A 16,406-nucleotide genomic window follows, 5' to 3' on the forward strand; every position below is an offset into this window, starting at 1 on the left:
TCAAATTTGACCCGCTTCCAACTGAACCGGCAGAAATTTGTCTTTTTCACGAGAGATGGATGCAAACTTTTGACACCCAACCATTTGGTCAATTGTGTGTTAAATATGTCCTAATATTTTAGGAAAATGATTTGGTACAATTTTGCAACAATTATTTGGTAGGTTCTTCACAAAAAAAACATTTTTGCCACTCAAAAAATGATTAAAAAATAGCTAGAAATATGAAGAATGCATACAACTTGGTCCTAATCCATAAAATGTTGTCTAAGTCTAGTGAAAATTTGTGTGGTGCCCATTTGCAAAATATTTTTGATAGCTACTTCACAAAACCCCTCTATTTTTAGTACTTGAAAACTATTTTACATCACTGATTTTCTGAACCAATCATAACAATGTCCACGGATCGATGACATGCCGTCCATCCATCCATCCATCCATCTCTCCATCCCACATCCATCCATCTATCTATAGAAAAGAGAAAAGAAAAAGAGATACCCCACCTGCAACCCAAACCCTAGCTCATATCCCCCCGTCACACCCCTCCTACCTCGTCTCCATCTCCTCGCCGCCGCCGCCGCCTCCTCCCCGTCCCCCTTCCAATCCAGTCCTATCCCCGCCGCTCCCACCCACTGTCGACCTCGCCGTCCTCCTCACCCACCGCCGCCGACCTCGTCCCTCCCTCCCCTCACCATCTCTCCCTACCCTAGCTCAGATCGAGTCGAGAAGGTCGGCATCCCATCTCCTCGCAGCATCCCATTGATCCACAGCCAGATCCGCCGCCCACCCCGACTCACTCCTCGTCCCATCCACCCGTTGCTGTTGGCCTCCTACGTTGCCCGCATCCAGCCGCCCAGCCTCTGCCTCGCCCGCATCCAATCGTGCAGTGTTGTGCCGCTTCGTCTCGCTGCGGGGAGGAGCTTGAGAAGTGCCATCTTCATCCTCATCCAAGGGAAGAAGCGCCGGGGACCGAGCGAGCTGTGCATCCCGCGTCGTGGTCCAGATCCGGGGCCCCGAGGCGGCGCACTTCCTCAACTCGCTCCTCACCAACGACATGCTCTCCCACGCCTCGTTGTCCCAGCCGCAGAGGTACGCTCCCACGCCCAACCTGCCCGCGCGGGCGCCGCCGCCGCGGTACGCCGCGCTGCTCACACCATAGGACCGGTTCCTCTACAACCTCTTCCTCTACCACCCCGCCCCGCGCTCCCACATGCTCGACCGCACCGGGTCCGCGCCGCAGACCGGGGAGAGGCCCGGCTGGGAGGAGGATGGGGACGGGGAGGTGCTCGCGGATGTTGACGCCGCTGAGGTCGACGAGCTCCTTGCCTGCTTCAAGAGGTGAGAGTTTGCATTGTTGGCTTGTTTATTCCATTCTGTAACGCGGCTTGCAGTCATTTGTCTGTTTGTGGTCGAACTGCGATTGGATTAATTTGGGAAAGAAACAGTACGAGCTAATCAACCCTTGGGGGAAACCGTTAACCAACCACTTTAGGAAATGGAGCTTATGTAATCAAAGCAGTTGCTGGTTGATTAGCAGTTTCCTTGGGTAGTCAGTGTCAGATTACTTTGCAGATGATCGATTGTGTGCCCATTACGGTTGGACATTTTAGTGCCATAATTGAGAACATAACTTTTACTCCATGCCTTGGTTCATATGCTGCAGAAAACTGCGGCTCTGTGTTTAATTTATTTCTTATACATCTCTATAAATTAGTAATAGCAGTTTGGATTGCTCTATCTTCATAGTGCTCAAATGGACTAGATTTACAAATCAATGGTGAACACTAATCTAGTGAATGAAATAATGGAACAAAAACATGTCCCCTTTTTCTTCAGATGACATATTGAAGTAAAACCCAACTGAAGCTGAACTGTTCATGTCGAGGGATTAAACACAGCACATGCAGTTTTCTGCTCCGTTTAATATACTTGTGCATCGTGTGCTTATACTACCATTTGCTTGGTTCTTAACACAGGTGAAGTGTCCAGCTATGTTTCACGATGATTATGCAGTAATGCTCCTCTTCTTCCTCGACCACCTGAACCACCACGCCGGCGGGCTCCTGAAGCATCAACTTCAGTAACGGTGACCATCCATTCCTCCATTCCTTCCTGCATCTTTGTTGATAGTTTCTGTGCAGATTTTTCTTGGTGTGCCTGATAGTTATAGCTAGGCTGCAGTTGATTTGATATGACCATGCGGTGATCATTTGTCTGTTATCACAGATATTTCATAGTCTGATTTGGACATTTATTGTACGTGATTCAACATCACCATTGATTTGTATTGTTTCACAGAGTTAATGTGGCTTGACGATGCTGCGGAACACTAAATTAACATGTCCCTGCATCTTACTATCAATAATTTCTACATGACTTGCCTTGGTGATGTAGTTTTACTTGCTGTGTATGCTTGCTTAGTTGTTCACCGGGCCACTCTCTTGTATCGTTTGAGTGCGCCAATTCGTTCGGCCAGCCTCTATGATTTATTCTGATAGCTTCTGGTTGTTATAGGTTTTGGTTATACATGCACATTTGGGTCTTAATTCCTGCCTATTTTCTCTGAAAAAACTAAGACATGTTTGAGCTGACAACTTCCAGCGGATGTTTATTATACTATTGAGTTGAATTCATGTACTGCTAGCTGCAAGATGCTATAGTCTAGATACATAATGCAAAGTATGTTGTATTTACACACTTACATCCAACTGCAGTAGCAGCATGGGCGAGTTGAGGTGGGGGACAAAGAGGTTGTGTCGTGCGGGTTCTGACCATGGTATAGCAGCACACTTTCCAGTGTCGATCTGAGCAAACGATGATGCAAGGCTGCTCCTCCTTGTACTGCATGTCGACTTGAATCTTTGACAGGGAGATATTTAAACCCTAACATGCTTATGAGTTCAGCATATGCGCTGTGTTATGTTCGGCTTCTTATGTGTCATGGACATGTCCTTGTGTTGCATAGTAGGCCCTGAATTGTTCATGTTGCCGGCGATGAGATGACATGCTTATGAATTATTCATGTTGCTTCCTATGTAAGCTTGCTAATGAATATGATTGACTTATTGAAACTGATGTCAATGCACTTGCACACGGTTTTGCACCTGATGCTGGTTTTGCGCCGATGCTGGTTTTGCCTGGATGTGCAGCAGTCATCTTGTTTGATTGTTAATTGCTGGGTGCTGGCTGGCGTACAATTTAATTTGTCTGCATGGTTCCTTAGTGCAGCAGCACTTGGCAATGTGTAGCAGTGAGTGCACTCGCTAGTTAGCCCACTTAGCATTAGTATGATATTGAAAGACTATTGTGCCTCCTTACGAGAGAGTTACTGTGTTATTTTTACCTTACCAGACCATGATGGACTGTACTATTGCATTGTGTTATTTCTACCTTACGAGACCCCAGGCACTGTGTGTAATTCTCATGTATGTGCTGCAGGGCTTGGGGACGTTGGTTGGGCAAAAATTGTCGGTGATTGCGCTAGCTGAAGAAAAGGACGATGACCTGCCGTTGCTTGAACTCATGGGTGTGGAGGACGGGATGCTGCTATTAGCGACTGTGAAGAACTTTACACTCTGCCCATGGTCAATGGAGGCTGGTCCCAGCAAAACTGCAGTATGGGCGCGATAAAGGGTTGTCGAGCTCAAACCGTTGCTCCCTGCTAGTTCCCTCATTGGCGTGTGGGTCGCTGGTTTTGTAGAAGGTGTTGGTGTCATCTTACTGAGTACAAATTCTGGGCTGTACACAGTTGAGCTCAGTTCAGGCCGAAGCAAGAAGGTGCATGGGGAGACATTTTTCAGAGAAGTCATGCCCTACACGAGCTTCTACACTTGAGGTACAGACTAGCCTCTACTGTTTTTCAAACATGCACATTAAGTCATGAACACTAAGCACCCCATCGACTGCTGTTACAGTTCTTTTGCTTGTAGCTTAGATTTATAGATCATTTTAGTTTGAGAGTTTCCAAGACAGTGTGCGATTTCTAATCATCGATGAGTATATATATAGTTTTCCTGCTCATGTTTCTGCATAACTAGATATATATTTGTCTGTAGGTCTGCTGATTTTTTTGTTTTTTGGGTGATTTTAGAGATGTAGGTATCCTCCTTTGTGATGTTATACCATTCTGATATTGAGGCGTGATGCAGACCCAGGTCATTGTAGGCCAGTGATTCTTCCTACCATGTTTTCTACCATTGCTGCTACCGCACAAGGTTGTGGGCAGAGCACGTGCACTGTGTGTAATATTGCACAACCTGGCATTATTATTTGATTATTTCCTGAACTGTTTGCATGCATGCATGTTTGCTGTCCTGAACTGTTTGACTGTCTGTAATGCTGTTGTACTGTCCATCTATTGTGTTAACTTGAACTGCTGTTGTAATGCTCTTCTTAATTTTCATGCACCCCATCACTTGCTGTTGTTGTTATTCACTATATCCTCGTTGTTCTGTTTTCTTGTTGGCAGATATTTTGCCTAAATTCAAGACGAAAGAAGATGTTCAAAGAAGCGCCAAGATGTAATAATAGCTAGGTTATTTGGGCATTGTGAACTCCATAATTTCATGTATCTTCACTCTGTTTTTGAATGAAATGTTGTATGTGTGTTGATGTACCAGATTGTTGCTTCTTGTTATTTGAAGTATTACACTTGTTTTCTGTCTATTTTGATTTAAATATTGGTTGTTTAATTATTGACATATTAAAATCTAAGGAACATGACCATGACAGCAAGGACCCACAAACCAGAATCAGAAATTTGGGACCCACATATCAGAACCTGACAATTGGGACCCATCTGAAAAAAAAGAAAAAACGGGCCACAACCCAAAAATAAAAAGGCCGAATTATAGGCCAAATTATAGCTGGGCTAGGCCCATGTAGCAGAAAATATATAGTAAAAAGGCCGCATTGTTGGGCTAGGCCTATGTAGAAAACCGAATTGGACCGGGCTGAATCTTGTGCCACATCAGCTTGCTATGCTGGATGCCTACGTGGCCTGGGGAGGTTGCTAGTGACCAAAACGCCACAGTGGACATATTTTGGTCATAAACGTCCACGTCCATTCCAGAAGAAAGGTCGCCATAGTCAGTTTACGACTGCCAGCTTTTGACCTTCTGTTTTTTGTCACAAAAAGGTCGCAAATGAAAAACCATGACCTTTCAGTGACCAATACTGATGATCACAAGTTGACATATTTCTTGTAGTGTAAACTGAAATGAAGGAAATAATTTAGATGTTTCAGTCACGCGCCGGTTTGAAATGGATTAACCAAGACCCCGCCGTCTCCGCACTGTCGCTTAAGCAGACAAGCCATATAAGTCTTTCGCGCGCGGGTATTGTTGCACGGGAAAATATCTTGTGCTCCGAACGGTTTGGTGCTACGGCTGCTCCCTGCGTAGTCCACACGTTAGATGCGAAATAAAGGGACCTGATGAAATCTGAACGCCTCTCCCTTCAAAATTTGCAAAGATCACCTCATGTAAGTATAAAATAGCCCAAACGTTACTCCAATGTGCTGCCCCAAGTTAGAAAGAGAACGAACACGAGATACAGAGATGGGGCGTCGGGTCGCCGGCGGCGGACCTCACCGTGTGCTGCCTTATGACCTCGTCGTGTTCCGAAATCCAGCAGATAGCACGCCCCATCCCCGGGCCGCCGTTCTCCACCTCGGCTCCAACACCTCACCACACCCGCCGCCTACCTCCGCCATCCATCGACGGCTAGATCCGCCATCCGTGGATGCCTAGCTCCGCTATTCACCGAGACCGGAGAAGGGAACTCCAGCCTTCAGGTATCCTTTTGGATGTTACAACCTTGTAATTTATTGTGTATTTTTTCTTCTAATCCATCATCCCCTATGTGTTGGATGTTTTAGATGTAGATAATCCTATCTGATTAAACTAGGATGATATCTCTCTGTATCAGGGCGTAGGAAAAATAATTACTGAAATAACTTGCTCTATTTTGCTTAGACTTCTAATTTGAGCAAATTAGGTAGAGAAAAATGTCATCAACCTGTGGCCTGAGATGAGTTCAAAGTAATTTTATCTACTTGTTCTAGTGCATGAATATGAAGTGCTTGTTGGCACAAGACTGAGATTCATTAACACTTGCAATATGTGCCTCACTCATTTCTAAGAGTCCCCGTATGTTTGTTTGGTATTTTCATCGAAATCAATGCGATTGTAGTTTTGGTTTAGTGAATTAAATTTATTAGCTCTTTGGTCTTCCTCATTCAGGTGTAATAATAGATCCTCATATTGTTCTACAAGTAGATTACTCTGGATTTTGAACAATGTTAAGTAGAAAGTGTACTTACAGTGTCTAACCGAACTTCGTGAAACCATTACAAGTTCATCTTCCAAGAGCTTCTTTTGGGATCTAGATCCGTATTGTGTACTATTTAGGTTAGGTGATAGACCAGAGCTTTGTTTCACTTCTCAACAGAGTTTCCGTTATACGGTCCACTTGAACCCACCGGGGGGGTGTTACTGCATCCATATCCGAGAAGTAGGCAAGGTCGTTGTGTAAGCCATGAGTGTATGCGACTGGACACAGAGGTGATCTATTTAGTTTCAACAGAACGCAGTGTACTTAAAAAATATGTTGTGTTTTAATTTAAATAGGCTTAGCACTGCATACCACTTCTGAACACCTTGGTCTTGATGTGTGCATGAATTTGTATAGCTGACGCAGTCTATTTAATGTACCATATGGTTGCATTCTGTTTTCAGAAATTCAGTTATGTTTTACCTACAATAGGCTCAACATTGCAGAACACTTGATTCTGAACACCCTTGTCTTGATGTGTATATGACTTGGTAATAGTTGATGTAGTCTATGTCATGTACTATATAAGTTTGCTCTGTATTTTAAACAAATTAGTTGTGTTTTACTTCCAGTATGCTCAACATCACGGAACACTTGAACCTGAATGTCCCGGTCTCTATGTGTACATGAATTGGTATGTTGATGCAGTCTAAGTATATTTCTGTACTTTCTACTAGACTCCAGCAGTGATGGTTCGGATGAAGATTTCAGGAACTTCCTTGGCGACGGTGACAATGCCTACTCAAGAGGACGAAGCGACACCCAGGCACCATATTTTGGTTCCCAATAACGAATGTTTATAGCAGCAATGATATGTATGAAGATTATCTCCATACATATTTTCAGGCCGCACAAGTCTTAGGCTCTAGTTATTTCAGGCCGCACTTGCCAAAAAATAAAATAGTATGCAGCATTTTTGGTAGTTCAGATGGGTGGTTGTTGTACAGTTCATGTGCATACTTGCGATGCTCCAATGTAAAATAGTATGCATGTTCTTGCATGGAAGCATCTAAAGAAATGTGTTCAGAGATCTTTGGTTCATTAAAGTACAGAACATCATCACAGTAGTTATTTATAAAGTTGTTTCTCTCATACTTAATACTCCTATTATAGAGTTAATAACTGTTGAGCAATGAACAATCATGCAATAGTTACACAGCCGACACGAGAGCACAGGTGAGAAGACATGGCACAGTAGACAAGACGGCAGGACGGAATTCAGTTAGACTTCAAAGACCGTTTTGCAAAATGTACCTGCAGTTCCCATTGCCCCACATCATGTCCCTCTTTTTTTAATCCAATAGCTCAGGTTAGATCGGAGTACCTGGTGCACCAGTTCATCTGGTGCACAGGATACGTTCTCACTGTTTCACGCCTCGTCGACGTCTCACGTCGCATTATCACGTGTGTGATATAAATGTCCGGCAACAGATCACCAGCATAACCAACCAGCGATGCAGGGTAAGCACGTACCACACCACACCACACGTCACGCTACCACCCGATCCAATTCATGAGGATGTCGATGGATCACACACACGCGCAGAGGTCAATAATTTTCAGCACGAGACAGCTCCATGTGCAGATATATATTAATTATTACTCATGGACCATCTCCCATTTACATTTCCTGATTGCTTAATCGTGCAGCTGCATGATTCGCTTGTTGTGAGCGCACCCGTTACCGGACAAACCTGCACACGTTGCGCCCCTCGAAAGAAAAAACTTCGCTATTTCTGTCTTCTGGTAAAAGGCCTTATCCAGTTAGCCCACAAATCCCCTTTCCTCGTCTTAAACGGTGGTGGCGAAGAAGCACACCGGCGTTGATGCCCAAAAGGTCGACCGGGAGGTGGCACCGGAGGGGCTTGGCGAGAAGGTCGGCCGGGGAACCGAAGCAATTGTGCACCGTCTCCTCCTCGCCCTTTCTCGGAGCTGGAGCTATGCCACCGGCGGCGGCAGTAGTGTTAAGGATGCCTATTTCGTCGTCGTCGTCGAGGTACATGCATGCTCCTCTTGCGAGCGCGATTTGCTTCCCCTGCTGTCACCGCCAGCTGCTCTCCCCCACCGTCTGATCCCATGGGCACGCCCTGGTCTAGACGTGTCGACGACGATGCTGCATCGGCCGTGTCGCCGGAATCCACGCAGCGCCGTGGAGAGACCCGAGAACTGCAGCTTCCGCTTCGCCGCCGCCAACCAGCTCCCCTAACGTGTACGACCCTATCCCCCTCTCTATCTCGTCAGCTAGTTGGCTAGATAGATTACTATGACCCAAGCTTGCAATTGGAGCTCTGACGAAACAATCCATGTCCTCGGTTTAGCTGACCAAAAATCTTAGAAGACTTGAGATGCTTCTGTAGTTGCAACTGTGTTCTAAATACAAGTTTTACCACTTCATTTGGACAAGTGCAGTCTAATTGAGCTACTTGGTCATACTAACTGGAACAAATGATGCATATGTATTGTAGGAGAACCTGCATGTTGTTGTGTGTGCATCCAAAGCCGTCGTGCGGCTACAACAGGGTAACGCAAAGATTCGGTTCCTTCATCACATAGCTTGGGCCTCAAGTTGTGCCACACTTCTTTGTTTTTTGAATGCAGCCCCAAGCACGCTGCTAGCTAGTTGTATCTAAGCATTTTGCGCCAAACATATGTGCCCTGGTCTTTCACTTCAGAATAGTCGGTATGTTGTCGAGTGGAGTTGCCTAGTAACATTTTTTATGTAAGTGTTTTCTGTGATAGGAGTTTGGATAGTTGTATGGGGCGATTAGTTATTTCGTGCGGAACGAAGACATCACCATCATCATCCTGCTTGTGAAAGGGGTTAGTAGGGATAGAGCAACTGTGCAAAGACAATGGAACAACTTTGAAGTAGAATAGAGCAACTCCAGGCCACAAATCACAAAGCATCATAAATAAAACACGGTGGGATTTTGGAAGAACTACCACGCAACAAAAGTGTTGGATTCAGAAGGCGACTTTCCACTCTAAGAATAGAGTAGTTACTTGGATTTTTTTTAAAGAGTTGAATTTGGTGTGTGTGTGTGTACTGCAGTTGCTTTGTTTTGTTGGGGCAGTTGCTCGGATTCGTTTTTGAACATTTTGTTGCATTTCTACCTTTTGTAATGTAGTTGCTTGGTTTTTCTTGGACAGTTGCTTCCTTTTTACTAGAACACTTTTGCATTTTGTGTTTTTTAATTGAGTTGCTTGGATTTTTGCTAGGCCAGATGAGAAGTTGCATGGGGAGGGGGGTCAGATAGTTTTCCACAAAGGTTATTCAAGTTTCTCACACATTTTTTTCTTCCTAAAGTAGTAGATAATCTAAGTAGTAATGCTAGGGACAGTTACCTGTTTTTGCTAGAACAATTTCACGCTTTTCTATTCCGAGTTGCTTGGATTGTTTGCTTGTAAGTTTTTTAGATTATCATCTCATATTTGAATACCCATATAGACTGGGAAGATACATCTAGGAAGTATTTCCTAATGGCCTAGAACTAATGTGATGATTCATTTGCATGGTTATTTTGACTGAAGGGTGCAGAATATGAAGTAAACTGACCATGATAGTTTTAGGATCAGAAAGTTGGGATACACATTGATATTAGCAAGAGTAGTAGCTTATTTCGGTAGTGCACACTCAATTTTTAGGAAATATAGCTAGAACTAATATGGCTAATACACAAGCTTCTACTTTCAATGTGCGGTTGTTTGCTGGAATATGTGCACATTTTGCAACCCCTGGTATTAGTAGTTGTTGCACATCTGCAAAGAGTTGCTCAAACTCAATCATGGGAAATCCATGTACAAGTGTAGATTTATTTAACCTCTCTTCTCAGTCAAGCTAACAGATAGGTGTTTTTTTGTGAGATGGGTCATGGACTAAATTCATAGATAAGTTGGACATGACAACAGTCAATGCACACCAAGCCTTATTGAAATTGGAAAGGTATTTTTTAAGATTTCTCGATGGAATAAGCTCTTCTTGATTGGATAGGTTGGTTCAGACAAGTGTTCTTTTTGGCCCTGCTATTCCTGGTTGCATGTGTTAGTTAAGAATTTCCTGCTATTCCTGATTGCATGTGTTAGTTAAGAATTTCCCACAGTTGCCCACAATCAACAGTACAGTTGTCCAAAACCATGTATCCAGTTACCCACAACCAACCATACACTTGTCTAAAACTATGTATTCAGTTGCCCAATCCTCATGAATAGTGACATTACCAAGACCATAATTTGGCTAATATGCAAAGGTTTTAGATACCTTTCAAGTTTGTGTCATAGAGATGTGTCAAGAATTTATCTCCTTGGGGTGGGATCCCTTTGGTATGATCGTAAATACTTGGCGAATAATCATACATGGGGAGGAGGGTGGAGTTGGTTATGGGGACGTAACTAACCGTGATCCTCCTCCTCCCAGCCGTGCTCCTCCTCCTCCCAACTACACAGCTATAGCCCTGATCCTCCTCCCGTCGACGCGCTCCACGCAAAGCACACCACCGCCCCCACCCTCGACCCTAAAGTAGATGCTAGGGAGTTGCTTGATTTTTCTAGGACAATTGCTTGGTTTTGCTAGGGCAGTTGCTAATTGAATAGTCAAATATAGCTAGAATCAAGAAACCAGGCTCAGGTTACGCTTAATAACCAAATATCCAGATCAGTGCCTCTACTATTTTAGCTAAGAATTGCTGGAAAATGATAAACCAAATATAATTTACTCTGTATAACCTTAGACTGAAATCTTCATAGCTAAGTGACATGAAATTAGTTGTCTTCCATCTTCTCAACTCACACCATAATACTACTACTAGTATGCAAATGAGAATTGAGAAACCTGATATATTTGACTATTTGTATAAACACCCATCCTGAAACTTGAGAATATGCAAAACTAGTGAAACTTTTTCGTATAAGCCTCATATGTATTTTCCTTTAAAATCGGATGCATTGTTGCCCGCTACTAATCGAAGGGGCATTGTCGTGCTAGGGAGCAGGTTGTGGGACAACGGTCCCTGTGCAACTATCAGAATAGCACGCTGGCGGTGAGCGTCTCCAAGGCAAGGGAGAAGAGGACGTTGCAGCTCAAGGGGGGGGGGGGTCTCACTACGTGAAGGTGAGCATGGATGGCGCCCATTTTTTCCCATTAATTTTGTACAAATTCGTTGGTGGGCAAGGGGGGTTGATACACGAGAGGCATTTTCCCAATCAATTCGTTGGGCAATTCTGTACGCAACATTCTAGGCCATTATGGGGATATAAGAACGATGAGGAGGCAATCAGGGACATTTTTTAAAATCAGTGGGACAATTTTTGGCACTCAATAGATAGGCAATTATGTGAATTATGGGGAGAAAGCAGTCACTTGGATTTCTAGAAGAGTTGCATCATATCGTAATGCAGTTGCTTAGTTTGTTTAGGATTGTTGCTTGGTTTTGCTAGGGAAATTTTGCATTGTGTTTTTCGGTAACACGGTTGCTTGGATTTGCTAAGATAATTGCTTGGTTTCCTAGGATAGTTGCTTGATTTTGTTAAACAATTTGCATTGTGTTTTTCATAGTAAAGTTGCTTGGATTTGCTAGGACAGTTGCTTGGAGTTTTTTTTAGGGAGCTTTGTTTGATTTTGCTATAATAGTCGCTCTATCTAGATATGTATAGTTGCATACATAGAAGATGAGTAGGAGTTGCTCACAGTGTGACATCAAGTTGCTAGGGGGGGTCGGAAGTTGCATAGGGGGCATATCAAATAGTTTGCTCACAAATCTATGCAAGTTGTTCATTTCTTTTTGCACAAAGTTGTCTGCAAAATAGTATAAGTTGGATAGCCCTATGTTTATTTCATGATGCTATTTTTTTACTCTTTTGTGTGATATGATGTTTCACCAATCACCACTTTCCTGCCTAAAGTAGTTATGTAGAGTTCTTTCACTTATTTTTTTTCAATTATCATGCATGTGATGAGCGGGGTTGGAGAGGAGAGGTTGACGAATATATGAGTTGCTCATAGGACGAGCAGGAGTTGCTCACATGATGTGCATGAGTTGCTCAGTGTGAGGATGAGTTGGGAGGGGGGATGATAAGTTGCGTAGGGGACGATGAAAAGTTTCATAGGAGCCATCAAACAGTTATACACAAACTTATGCAAGTTGTTCATAGTTTTCGCACGAGTTACCCGCAAAAATCATTGAAATCTGCAGATATAATGATGGAAAACACACATGTGTTGACTGATGAACGCACTGGAGTTGCATAAAAACACCACAAAAGTTGTTGAACTTTTTCGTGTGCTACTCAAGTGCATAATGATCTCGAAGTTTCTTATCATTGTTTTGCCTTCAATAGCCCTATCAGTTTTTCCATATGTTGATGAGCAGGGTTTGTCACAGTGTCAGGATGAGTTGCTTGGGGGAGCAGATGAATTGCATGGGGGCGACACAAGTTGTTCATAGTTTTTGAACAAGTCGCCCGCAAAAAAAATTGAAACCTCCAGATATAATGGAAAACACACATGAGTTGCCTCATGGACGCACATGAGTTGCATGAAAACACCCTAAAAGTTGCTGGCCTTTTTTGTGCGCTACTCAAGTGCATAACAATCTCAAAGTTTCTTATGCTTGAGTGCATAATGATCTCAAAATTTCTTTTTCTTGTTTTGCTTCCAATAGCCCTATCAAAGTGAACTTAGATTTTCCCATATGTCGATGAGCAGGAGTTGCTCACAGTCTGAGGATGAGTTGCTTGGGGGGGAGGGGGGAGGGCAGATGAATTGCATAGGGGGCGATGCAAGTTGTATGTAGTTTTCACACAAGTTACTCGCAAAAAATAGTTGAAATCCCCAAATATAATGATGGAAGCATGAGTTGCCTCATGAATTCACCGGAGTTGCATAACAACACCCCAAAAGTGACTTTTTTTGCATGCTACTCAAGTGCATAACAATCTCAAAGTTCTTATCCTTGTCTGCACAATGACCTCAAAGTTTCTTGTCCTTATTTTGCCTCCAATAGCCCTATCCAAGTGAACTTAGGTTTTTTCATATGTCGATGAGCAGGAGTTGCTCACGGTGTGAGGATGAGTTGCTTGGGGTGGGGGAGGGGCAGATGAATTGCATAGGGGGCGATGGAAGTTATTCATAGTTTTTGCACAAGTTGCCTGCAAAAATTTAAATCCCCAGATATAATGATGGAACACACACATAAGTTGCCTCATGAATGCACCGGAGTTGCATAAAAACACCCCAAAAGTTGTTGACTTCTTTTGTGCACTACTAAAGTGCATAACAATCTCAAAGTTTCTTATCCTTGAGTGTATAATGATCTCAAAGTTTCTTGTCCTTGTTTTGCCTCCAATAGCCCTATCAAAGTGAACTTAGGTTTTTCCATATGTCGATGAGTAGGAGTTGCTCATAGTGTGAGGATGAGTTGCTTGTGGAGGGTGGGGGGAGGGTGGCAGATGAATTGCATAGGGGGCGACGCAAGTTGTTCATAGTTTTCTCACAAGTTGCCCACAAAAAATAATTGAAATCCCCAAATATAATGACGAAAAACACACATGAGTTTCCGCATGAACGCATAAGAGTTGCATAAAAACACCCCAAAAGTTGCTGACCTTTTTTGTGCTACTCGAGTGCATAACAATCTCAAAGTTTCTTATCCTTGAGTGCATAACGATCTCAAAGTTTCTTGTCCTTGCTTTGCCTCCAATAGCCCTATCGAAGTGAACTTAGGTTTTTTGATATGTCGATGAGTAGGAGTTGCTCATAGTGTAAGGATGAGTTGTTGTGACAAGTATCATCGGGGATGATAAGAAATTTCATAGGGGAAGATCAAACCTTTATACACAGACCTATGCAAGTTGTTTATAGTTTTCACATGAGTTGCCCACAAAATCATTGAAATATCTAGATGTAGTGATCGAAAACACACATGAGATGCCTATGAATGCACTGGAGTTGCATAAAAACACCCAAAGTTGCTCACCTTTTTTGTGCCCTACTCGAGTGTATAGCGGTCTCAAAGTTTCTCGTCCTTGTTTTGCCTCCAATAGCTCCATCAAAGTGAACTTAGGCTTTATGTCGATGAGCAGGAGTTGCTCGCACTGTGAGAATGAGTTGTGTGTGTGTGGGGGGGGGGGGTGCAGATGACAAGTTGCATAGGGTCATGTGACGGATCAAGAGTGTCCACAACAAGGGTCACACAACTGACGCTGTATGAAAACGGAGTGATGCCTTAGTTTCGAGGATGTGGCTCTGCTTTCATTTTCAGGTTATAGTCAGTGGCGGATGTACAGGGTGGCCAGGGTGGGCCGCGACCCACCCTGGGATTTTGAATCTGCTTATATACCTATATCTCTAATTGGGCCAGAGAGAAAAAAACGGCCCAGTAACTTATCTAGGACGAACGCATTACGGCCTGTCCAAGCATGAGTAGAACCCTCGTCTCGCCCCCCTTGCACAACAAATCCTCTGCGGCTTTGCCCGACCTAGACACCCAGCCGGCCAGCCGTCGCGGCTTCGCCGGTGGCCGGCCGGAGCCGAGAGTTCAGCCGCCCAGGAGGCTCCCTCCTTCCCTTCCCAGCTTCCTGCTCGGCCGGCCGCCCGGTCCGCGCCCCTGCCCCGCGCGTGGCTGCGCCCCTGCAATCCTGGCGTCCTGCCTCCCTTTCCCGGCGTCCTGTCGGCCCGGCCGTCCCCTTGCAAATCCCCACCACGACGGCAAACCCCTGACCTATTTAAGGTACCCAAATGCCTCAATTTCAGACTTAGGGTTTGTTTTTTTGCCCCAATTTCATGTACAATGAAATGATGAACACATACATAATGACGTAAAGGACTTTGCTTACTTCAGTCTATATTCAGAAATGATGTAAATTTATAGCTTGCTTGAATGAAGCCACAAAGGCTCGAATTTTGCCTCAATTATTTCAGTATAGCTGTCTCGAATGAAGCCAACTATCATTTCTGCCTCAATTACTTTTATTTTACACATAATGCCTCAATTTACTTGTGTATTTTGTATTGATAGAAAGGCATTTTTATTACAGAATTATTGAAGAACGATGAGGGCCGGAGACATTGTTTCTCTTTTCCATAGAGAAGCTATTAAAATAGGGAAGAAGAAGAAGAAGGTAGGGAATATGCTTGATATGGCTGAAGAGCAAACCAGAGAACTTGTGTGTATGCGGTTGTGATTTAAGAGCAAACTCATGAACCAACAGTGTCTATGTCGAATGTGACCATAGAGCAAAAGCATAGGCCAGAAACATAGTCTTTTTAAACTTCTCAAGGTATGTACTATGGTCCATGTAGTATTTACTATGTAGGCTTCTTTATAAAAAGCTAAGATTTAATTGAGAATTTTAGTGTGTTCGTAAGACCATATTGATCTATTTCTTTGTGATATCAATAATTAGTTAGAATGTTCATATGTCATATTGCTTATCCAAAAAAAGGACGGACCACCCTGGTCTCAAATGCTAGCTCCGCCACTGGTTATAGTGGTGGTCGTGGCAAGAGGCACGGATCGTCTATCATCATGATCATCATAGAAGAGGTCGCAGGGGGACGTGATTCAGCATACGCCCCGAAGGAGAGGGACACAAGGGACGTGGTGTGGCGTGAGGACCGTAAGATCAGTCGTCCTAGCTCTTGGCCAATAATATCAATAAGCGGCACGCTATGTGGCATGCGGACGGATCGACTGGTAAGGTGGCGCCCGAGCGTAAGAGCATGTCTATTAGAGCCCTTAAACCCTCAAAAAACCAGAAATAACCGTGTTTCTACGGGTTGGGTGGAAAAAAATGCATAAACTAGAACCCCTTAACCCTTAAACCCTTAAAAAAATTAAGGATCGGACCTGCAAATCCTCTCCCAACCTGTAGAAGTGAGGATTGGGGGGCAAAATCTACCCCAACCCTCACTTCGATCTGGCCACGCGCGGGAGGGAAGTTTCCCATCCCCAACCTCGTCCCGCGCCTCCCTCGAGCCGCCGCCGGCCGCATCTCGGGCCGCCGCTGCCGTCCCGCCCCCGCGCCGACCCGAGCCGCCTCCGGCCGCATCTCGGGCCGCTGTCGCTGTCCCGCCCCCGGGC

The 16,406-nt window shown here is 44.1% G+C and overlaps 2 long non-coding RNA genes across 2 annotated transcripts; both read left to right on the forward strand.

The window, feature by feature from the left end:
• Positions 1–5,399: 5,399 nt before the first annotated feature.
• LOC123045087 (uncharacterized) lies at positions 5,400–7,422 on the forward strand. Its single transcript, XR_006421051.1, has 2 exons — positions 5,400–5,791; positions 7,008–7,422. It is a non-coding gene; the product is annotated as an uncharacterized lncRNA (long non-coding RNA).
• Positions 7,423–7,793: 371 nt separating this feature from the next.
• LOC123045088 (uncharacterized) lies at positions 7,794–15,673 on the forward strand. Its single transcript, XR_006421052.1, has 3 exons — positions 7,794–9,599; positions 11,312–11,437; positions 15,361–15,673. It is a non-coding gene; the product is annotated as an uncharacterized lncRNA (long non-coding RNA).
• The last annotated feature ends 733 nt before the right edge of the window (positions 15,674–16,406 follow it).

The sequence above is a fragment of the Triticum aestivum genome, chromosome 2B (genome assembly GCF_018294505.1).
Source record: "Triticum aestivum cultivar Chinese Spring chromosome 2B, IWGSC CS RefSeq v2.1, whole genome shotgun sequence".
In the NCBI taxonomy this organism is placed as follows: domain Eukaryota; kingdom Viridiplantae; phylum Streptophyta; class Magnoliopsida; order Poales; family Poaceae; genus Triticum; species Triticum aestivum.